The sequence below is a fragment of the Lycium barbarum genome, chromosome 4 (genome assembly GCF_019175385.1).
Source record: "Lycium barbarum isolate Lr01 chromosome 4, ASM1917538v2, whole genome shotgun sequence".
Taxonomy (NCBI): Eukaryota; Viridiplantae; Streptophyta; class Magnoliopsida; order Solanales; family Solanaceae; genus Lycium; species Lycium barbarum.
In genome coordinates this window covers 132,935,362-132,943,246 of record NC_083340.1, presented here as the reverse complement: position 1 = coordinate 132,943,246, position 7,885 = coordinate 132,935,362, and the positions used below count along the sequence as shown (strand labels likewise).

General features: G+C 34.7%; 1 pseudogene; it reads left to right on the top strand.

The window, feature by feature from the left end:
• The first annotated feature begins 2,105 nt into the window (after positions 1–2,105).
• LOC132636544 (putative late blight resistance protein homolog R1B-16) lies at positions 2,106–7,077 on the top strand (annotated as a pseudogene).
• Positions 7,078–7,885: the final 808 nt, after the last annotated feature.

Here is a 7,885-nt window from a genome sequence, read left to right as displayed (position 1 = left end):
GTGATTCCGATATTGTTCATAGCATCGGATGCCTATTATGTCCAGGATCGAGTTTGGGGGGACACATATTCTATACAACCTAGCCATCTAACAAGCTGCAATGACTGGAAGGTAAGTCCTGAGTAGATTAAGCAAACCATCATACTTGCTTAGTCATTACAACAGATTAAGTAATCATGAGCCTATCAGCTTCAGTGATGTTAACTCCAGTAACTTTCAATATACCTCTTGATGAATGGCTCATGGACAAAAGAAGTTTTGAAGGCTAGATTTGTTTTATCTATTAATTCTCTTTGGTAAATGATCTAAATTCGATCGCTTTGTAAATTATAACGTTGAAACTTGAATCTTTATAATAGGCAAAAATTATTCTCATACTATTTTTTTTTTTTTCCTTCTGAATATCACATTTTTATGTCCAAAGGCCTACAGTGACTTGAAAAATGGGGAGAAAAACGAAATCTATGAATCACCAAAATATTTTTATTACTATCAATCAGAAGTGCTAAGTGGCATACAGCTAATGTGAATGTAGAATTTGTCATTAGATAACTAATGTGTACGTTTTTTTTATTTATTTAATAGAGCTCTGCTGTGTCTTCTAGTAAATTTTGTAATTAATTAATGCCACGCATGTGATGTAGTCCTCGTATAGAACAAATAACGCACTTCCCCACATTCATTCTTTTTTAGGAAAAACAACTCTTGTTTTCTTTCGTTATATATTAAAATTACTGTATTGGCCGGCGCTACGCGCGGTGTAAAAGATCATAATTTTTTTTATAATATAAATTTAGTCAATACTTTATTTTAAAATTAGAGCTCAAATGAGATGAATTTTTCATTATCATATTTCATCCAAGAAAGAAAAAAATTATAAGAAAATCATTTCACTTATATATATTTATAGAAGTTTGTGTTGGGGGTTTTAATTCATGATTCTCTTAGTATGCTATATATTAATATATAAATATATAAATGTTAGATATTTTTCTTTCATTAGATGGTAAAACTTTTATTTTTTAGAATTATCTTCTACACAAATACAAGAAAAAGTAAAACGAAGTAAAAAAAGTAAAAGCAGGGAAAAAGAGTAAAAAGAGTTTTTTTTTGCAACACAAGTTGCGGATTCCATCAATTGGATGATTAAATTACATTTCCGTTATGTCCTTTTGATCCTATTCTTTTTTCTTTATCAAAATTGTCGAGACTTGCTGTGCAAAATGAGAGAAAAAGGCCAAAAAGAAAATGAAAGATCTTATAGGAAAAACAGATTGTAATCTCATATTATCTATTAGTAGGACATAATTATAATTCACCTACAAATATAAATTATACGTTTTATTGCCGACTTCAAACATTAATTTAAATAGTAGTGAGCTAGTTGCACCTGTTCATCATATTTGCAAAATAAACGATATCACGTAAGAGATGCCAAGAAGAATTATAAAGTGTAAGCAAAATCTAACAAAGCACAAAATATATAGTTTTTAAAAGTTGAGTTTCAAGCATATTTTGATTAGCTTAATCAATCGAATTCAATAAATGCTAGTCAAATTGAAAATGCCAATTAAAAGTGGACAAAGTTAGTCCAAATAAATTTGTTGCACCAGTAAAAGAAAGCAATTGCAGCCACTTCTAACTTTGTCCACTTTTAATCGGCATTTTCAAAAGTATAAATCATTATACCATCTTTTTGTGAGAATCAGGCTCTACGATGAATTTTTTTGTTGCACCAGTCTAGTAAAAGAAAGCAATTGTAGCCACTTCTATCAAATGTGCTTTCTTACTGATGGTCTAATGATTTATACTTTTACTGGTGCAACAAAAAGATTCATCGTAGAGCCTGATTCTCACAATAACGAAAAAGCGTAACAAAGAAAAATATTAATTTAATCACTAAGAAACAAATATGACAACATAGGAGAAAACATTACCTCTAGAGCTGAATTAACATTAGGACTGGGGCAATATTAATCAAATGACAAGAAAAGAATACGGAGAATACTGGAACCTTTTTGTTTTATATGTTAAAAGTTAGCCGTTTTAGAAATTGAAAGGCTTTTGACGGATGTATTAAAGTTCGTCATTAATCGAGTAATCGTGTAATACATTTGAATACTTTCAGCTTTTTGGCCATTACTCTCTTTTCATTAACCATTTCACCGGTACCATTAACCATTTCAGCCACTTAGAGGTATACCTTTTTTCTCTATATACTAGAGATTTGTGTCCTTTATCCATTTATTTGCTGATTATACTGATCATATTTGTGTTTTTATCATAGTACTTGTTGCAGTGCTTTTGCAGCTTGTTGCTACTACAAAATCCTCTTGTATCGCCATTGAAAGGTTTGTTTCCCTTAATTACTCAAGTCATTTGATTAGAACTTATTACAGCAAAAGAACACTTGTAGTGACTTCTCAAAGCTTAAATTAGCTTCTTGCGCTATATATAGTACAAGTCTATATAACCAAACTTTTGGAAGATGCATAAAGATAGAGGTTGTGTTTGGTATGGAGGAAAATGTTTTCTGTTCTAATTTTCTCATGTTTGTTTGGCTTAAATTTTTTGGGAAATATTTTCGCTACGAGCACATTAATGACTTCCCTAGCAAAGAGGAGAGAAAACATCTTCCAAAAATCTCCAACGGATGGTTTCAAAATCCCCCAACCCCCAAAACCACCAATCGAGAAGAACACTTCTCTATTTGGATGGTTGTTTCCCCTGGTTCATTAATGTACGGTATGGTATGACATAGTATGGTGTTGTATTGTATTGAACTGTATTAACGAACACTAGACTGTTATCGTTTGTTGCGGTTTAATAACATTTTTATGGTTTGATTTGACTGCATGGTACTAGATAATAGCATGTAAGTTTATTAAAATACCCTTAATTCTTAATTAGAAATTCATTTATATATATTAATATAACTCGGTAAAGAATAAAATATGAACTTTAAAAAATAAGTAGGTGGTGGGTGGAGGTGGTCAATGGGTGTTGTGGTGGAGGGGTGGGTGGTTTGAGGTGGGTGGTTGTGGGATGAGGTGGGGGTAGTGGCTGGTAGGGTGGGGGTGAGGGGTAGTGGTGGTGTGGTGTGGTGGGTGTGATGGGTGGGTGGGTGAGGGTTTAATGGAGAAATGAAATACGTAACTACACAAAAACTACCAAACTCGTGGTTACGGAAATTGAACTTTTTCATTATTATATAACCACGGAATTATAACGGGTTTACAACACCATATAACATAATTTTAGAACAATGGATACAAACATGGTTTCATACAAAACCATATATTAATGAACCACGGGAAACAACCATCCTAAAAGAATGCAGAAATTAAAGTGACAATATTTTTATATTGGTTAGGATGATCTAGTTCCCTTGGGTTGAAAGGGTGTTCTTTGTAAACTCTTGTAATTTGTTCTCGTACAGTTGTGACACTCAATCTCTCTTCTTGTAACTTTTGATAATACTCTAGATTTGTATTAAATCTTCCTTCGTTGATTAATTTGTATTCCTTCCAAACTTGTTTTCCCGTTGAATTCCTATTGAATCTTGTTGGTACTGAATTGATTTACATAAACGAGTATTAGAGTATACCAGTTGATTTGTGCTCTTTAAATTATCGTACAGTAAGTCGACTTTGCTTATAAGGAAATACTCACATTAATTGAGTCATCATTAAAACTGAAACCTAAAACTGCTTATAGGGACAATATTTTCTGCTTACTTACCTATCACCAAAAGATAAGTAAGAAAACCACAATTTACCTGGAAAACGTTTTCCCTCATACCAAATACATCACTGACCTCTTGCAGCTTGCAACTTTCAGGTCATAATTGGAATACAATGGAGATGGCTTATGCTAGTGTTGCTTCTCTTATGAGAACGATGGAATCAGTCTCGACATCCAATTCGCCGGTGTTATCTCTAATTTGTGAGCACAGAGAAGAATTTCTTGCTCTTCGTGAAAAAGGAAGTTCCTTGGAAGTATTTCTCAAGAACTTTGAGAAAAACAATGATTCCGGGGGAATTACAGATCTGGAAACACAGATAAAAGAAGTTGCAAATGCCGTTGAACATACAATTCAGCTGAGACTAACAGAATTTGTAATGGCAAATGATCAAATGAAGAAAGAAAAGGCACATGAGAGGCTTTGTGATAGCCTACAAAAAGTAGCAGAGGACGTTGATCATATCTATCAAGTAGCAAAGGAAATTGATCCGGTCCAGAAAGAGTCGACAAAGCTTCAAGATAAAGGCGACCAAGCACTAAACAAATCTTTGGTTCAAGTTTTTTCAAGTTCAACAAAAGATATTCTGAATGTTAAGAACAATATGGTGGGACGTGATGATCAGAAGGAAAGGTTGCTAAAAGATCTTACTAGAGGCTTCTCTAGTGAGCTCAAAGTCATCCCGATCGTCGGGATGGGTGGCATTGGTAAAACAACTTTAGCAAAAGAAGTTTTCAATGATTTATTAATTTGATCTCATTTTGATGTTCGTGCCTGGGCTACTATATCTCAACATAATATAAAAAATATTCTGGTAAGCCTTCTTCATTCTACAGTCGGGAAAGTTTTAGAGGAAAATGAGACAACTAGCAGACACGCTACAGAAAAGTTTGAAGGGTAAGAGGTATTTAATCGTCATGGATGACATGTGGAGCAGTAACGTATGGGATGATGTAAGGCAATGTTTCCAATACAAAAAAATGGGAGTCGGATATTGCTGACTACCCGTAACACTGAAGTAGCTTGTTTTGCTGGTACGGAGAATCTTTCTTTGCATATGGGCTTCATGGATCCAGATGAGAGTTGGAACCTTTTTAGAAGTGCGGCATTTGCAAATGAAGCCTTACCATGTAAATTTGAGACTATTGGGAAACAAATTGTAGACAAATGTCACGGGTTACCGCTAACTATTGTCGTGGTTGCTGGGCTTCTATCCAAATCTGAAAGGAGAATAGAAGATTGGGAAAATGTTGCTGAAGACGTCAAGTCATTTGTCACAAAAGACCCTAATGAGCACTGTTTACATGTCCTTGGATTGAGTTACAATCATTTGACCAGTGACCTAAAAGCATGCCTTCTATATTTTGGAATTTTCCCAGAAGACAATGAGATTTCAGCAAAGAGGTTGGTGAGATTATGGATAGCTGAGGGGTTTTTGAAGTTGGAAAAAGATTTTGAAGGAGGCTGAGAAGTGTTTACAAGATCTTATCGATAGATGTCTAGTTCTTGTCATCGAGAAAAGCTTAGATGAATCAAAACTTAGATCTTGTAAGGTTCATGATCTAATAAATGAGCTGTGCTTGAGAGAAGCTCAAAGTCAAAAGCACTTTGTCATGAACGACATTGTAGTTGATGATGGGCCAAATCATGTTCCTTTAGAATGTCATCACCTTCGTAAGCATAAAATGCAGCCCTTTAAGAGATGGACTGATGATGGTGATATTGATTATGGTTCTTATAGGGCCCTTCTTACCCCTAAACATCATCATTCGATAAGTCGGCAAAGAGATGATGACGACAACAATCTCTTGAAACGAACTCGTGGTATTTTCTCCTTTTGTCGTTATTCATATTTTTCTCTCGAGTCAGAGCTTATTCATTTCAACTTTCTCAGAATATTGGACTTGAATCCTGTAGAGTTTGATATTTTCCCTCCACAGATACTAAGCCTTATTTGGTTGAGGTACCTAGTATTGTCTGGGCATTTTGTCATACCTCCAGAAATTTGCAGGTTATGGAATTTGCAAACATTCATTGTTGAAGGGTTTGGTTGGAATAGTTTTACTTTGCCGGAACAAATTTGGGAACTAATGCAATTAAGGCATCTACAAATGGACAGATTCTTTTTGCCAAATCCCTCAAGTGCATCTGTGGACAAAGAGAGGTACTTGGGTTTTCCGAATTTACACACTATTTTTAGCTTGTCTCCAAGTTGTTGCACGAAGGAGATTATCTTAGGGATTCGGAATGTCAAAAAATTAAGAATCTTTGGAGATGAGGATGAATATCAAATGTGTCAAGAATCTAGACTCTTCGACAATCTTGTCCATCTACGTGAACTTGAAACATTGAGTTTTCGACTTCATTTTCCGTGGATGTCAGACAACATTTCACCAGTGACCATTCCAAGTGTGAAAGCTTATCCAGCAACACTCAAGAAGTTAAAGTTGTTCCGAACTTGTCTAAGGTGGGAGGACTTGAACATCATAGATGAGTTACCTAACCTTGAGGTCCTGAAGCTGATATTAGATGCTTGTTGTGGTGATGAATGGTATCCGATTGCTGGGGGATTTACTCGGTTAAAGCTTTTGCTAATTGAAACTTGTGATCTTAAGTACTTGAAAGCCACAAATGACAATTTTCCCATCCTTGAGCGCCTCCTGATTAGAGAATGCCGGTATTTGGAAGAGATACCCATCGAGTTTGCAGATATCGACACACTACAACTAATTGAGTTAAAAAGGTGCGATCCCAAACTTGAGGCTTCTGCTACACAAATTCAACAAGAACAAGAAGACCTCAGAAACAATCCTGTGGATGTTCGTATCCTACAGTCATATTCAGGTGCGTATAACATAATATTCCAGAATGAACTTCCCATAATTTCTTATGATTCTTAAGCATTATCAAGGTTCGACTCTATATTGTGTGAATTTTTAAGTAAAGACCCCATGATATTTTACTTTTGCGACTTCATTCAACTTCTCTCAACCATTCTGCAGGAGGGGAGAAGAGTAGGAGGACGAGGAAGAGGAGGAAAAAGAGATCCCTAAATATTTAACTGCTAAGCAGATAAAGTTGAATATCTTCTTTATTGTCCTTGTCATTTCTCAGTGTTTTTGTTTTTATAAAAAATTCGGGGCTTAACCTCTCGCCATTAGGTGACTTTTCTTGTAAAAGAAAATAAACAATAGCATTGCATAGAGGTATTTTTGGAGATCTTGTTTGATGGCATCATTCATATCTAGTCATCAAATATTTAATGACAGGTACCAGTTCATTATGTTTTTTATAAATATTGCTCATTGGTTTGCTAATTTGTTCATAGATACAATGAGATTCTCCACTCTTTGTCACAAGCTATTTCAGTGACTTATTAATCTCCAATCTTCATCAACACCAGGTAATGTGAAGGTGCTATATAACCAACATGGTTTTAATTTATTATAGGGGAAAAGGCCAAATTTACTTATGAACTGTGTGAAGTTACTTAACTATTCATTAGCTAAATGCTCCTAACAAGAATTCCAGATTGAAAGCTCCTCTACTGAGAAAATAAGTATTAACTTTTGAAGTGTATCATTGAAATTTGAAAGGTAAAAGGAGAAATCTAATCAGGAGTTGAGCAGTACTACATATATGGAACAGATTTTTTACTTTATGACGCCATTTCTTTGACTTAAACATAACTTGTAGAAATGTAAAATCACGTGTAGTAACTAGCACTACTCCCTCTGTCCCAATTTAAGTGACGCCATTTGACTAGACACGAAAATTAAGAAAGAAAAAAAAACTTTTGAAATTTGTGATTTAAAACAAGCTTTAGGTAAATGTGTGGCTATAAATTATCTCATAAAGTTCAATTATTTTTTAATATAGAAAGGTGACATTTTTTTTGGGACAAATTAGAAAAGAAATTGTGTCACATAAATAAATTGAGACCGAGGGAATAATAACTTAAGTAGTAACTTCACGTTCATGTCATTTGCAACAATATTGTTGACCAGTGTTTTAAGAGGCGGGGGCGAGAGGCAGGACGTTTTACGCAGCACAGGCCGAGGCGTAAGCCCCGAGATATAGGGCGTAAGTCCCATGAATCTACGGGGTGTATGTCTCATGTATCTTCAATTTTATAATTTTTAT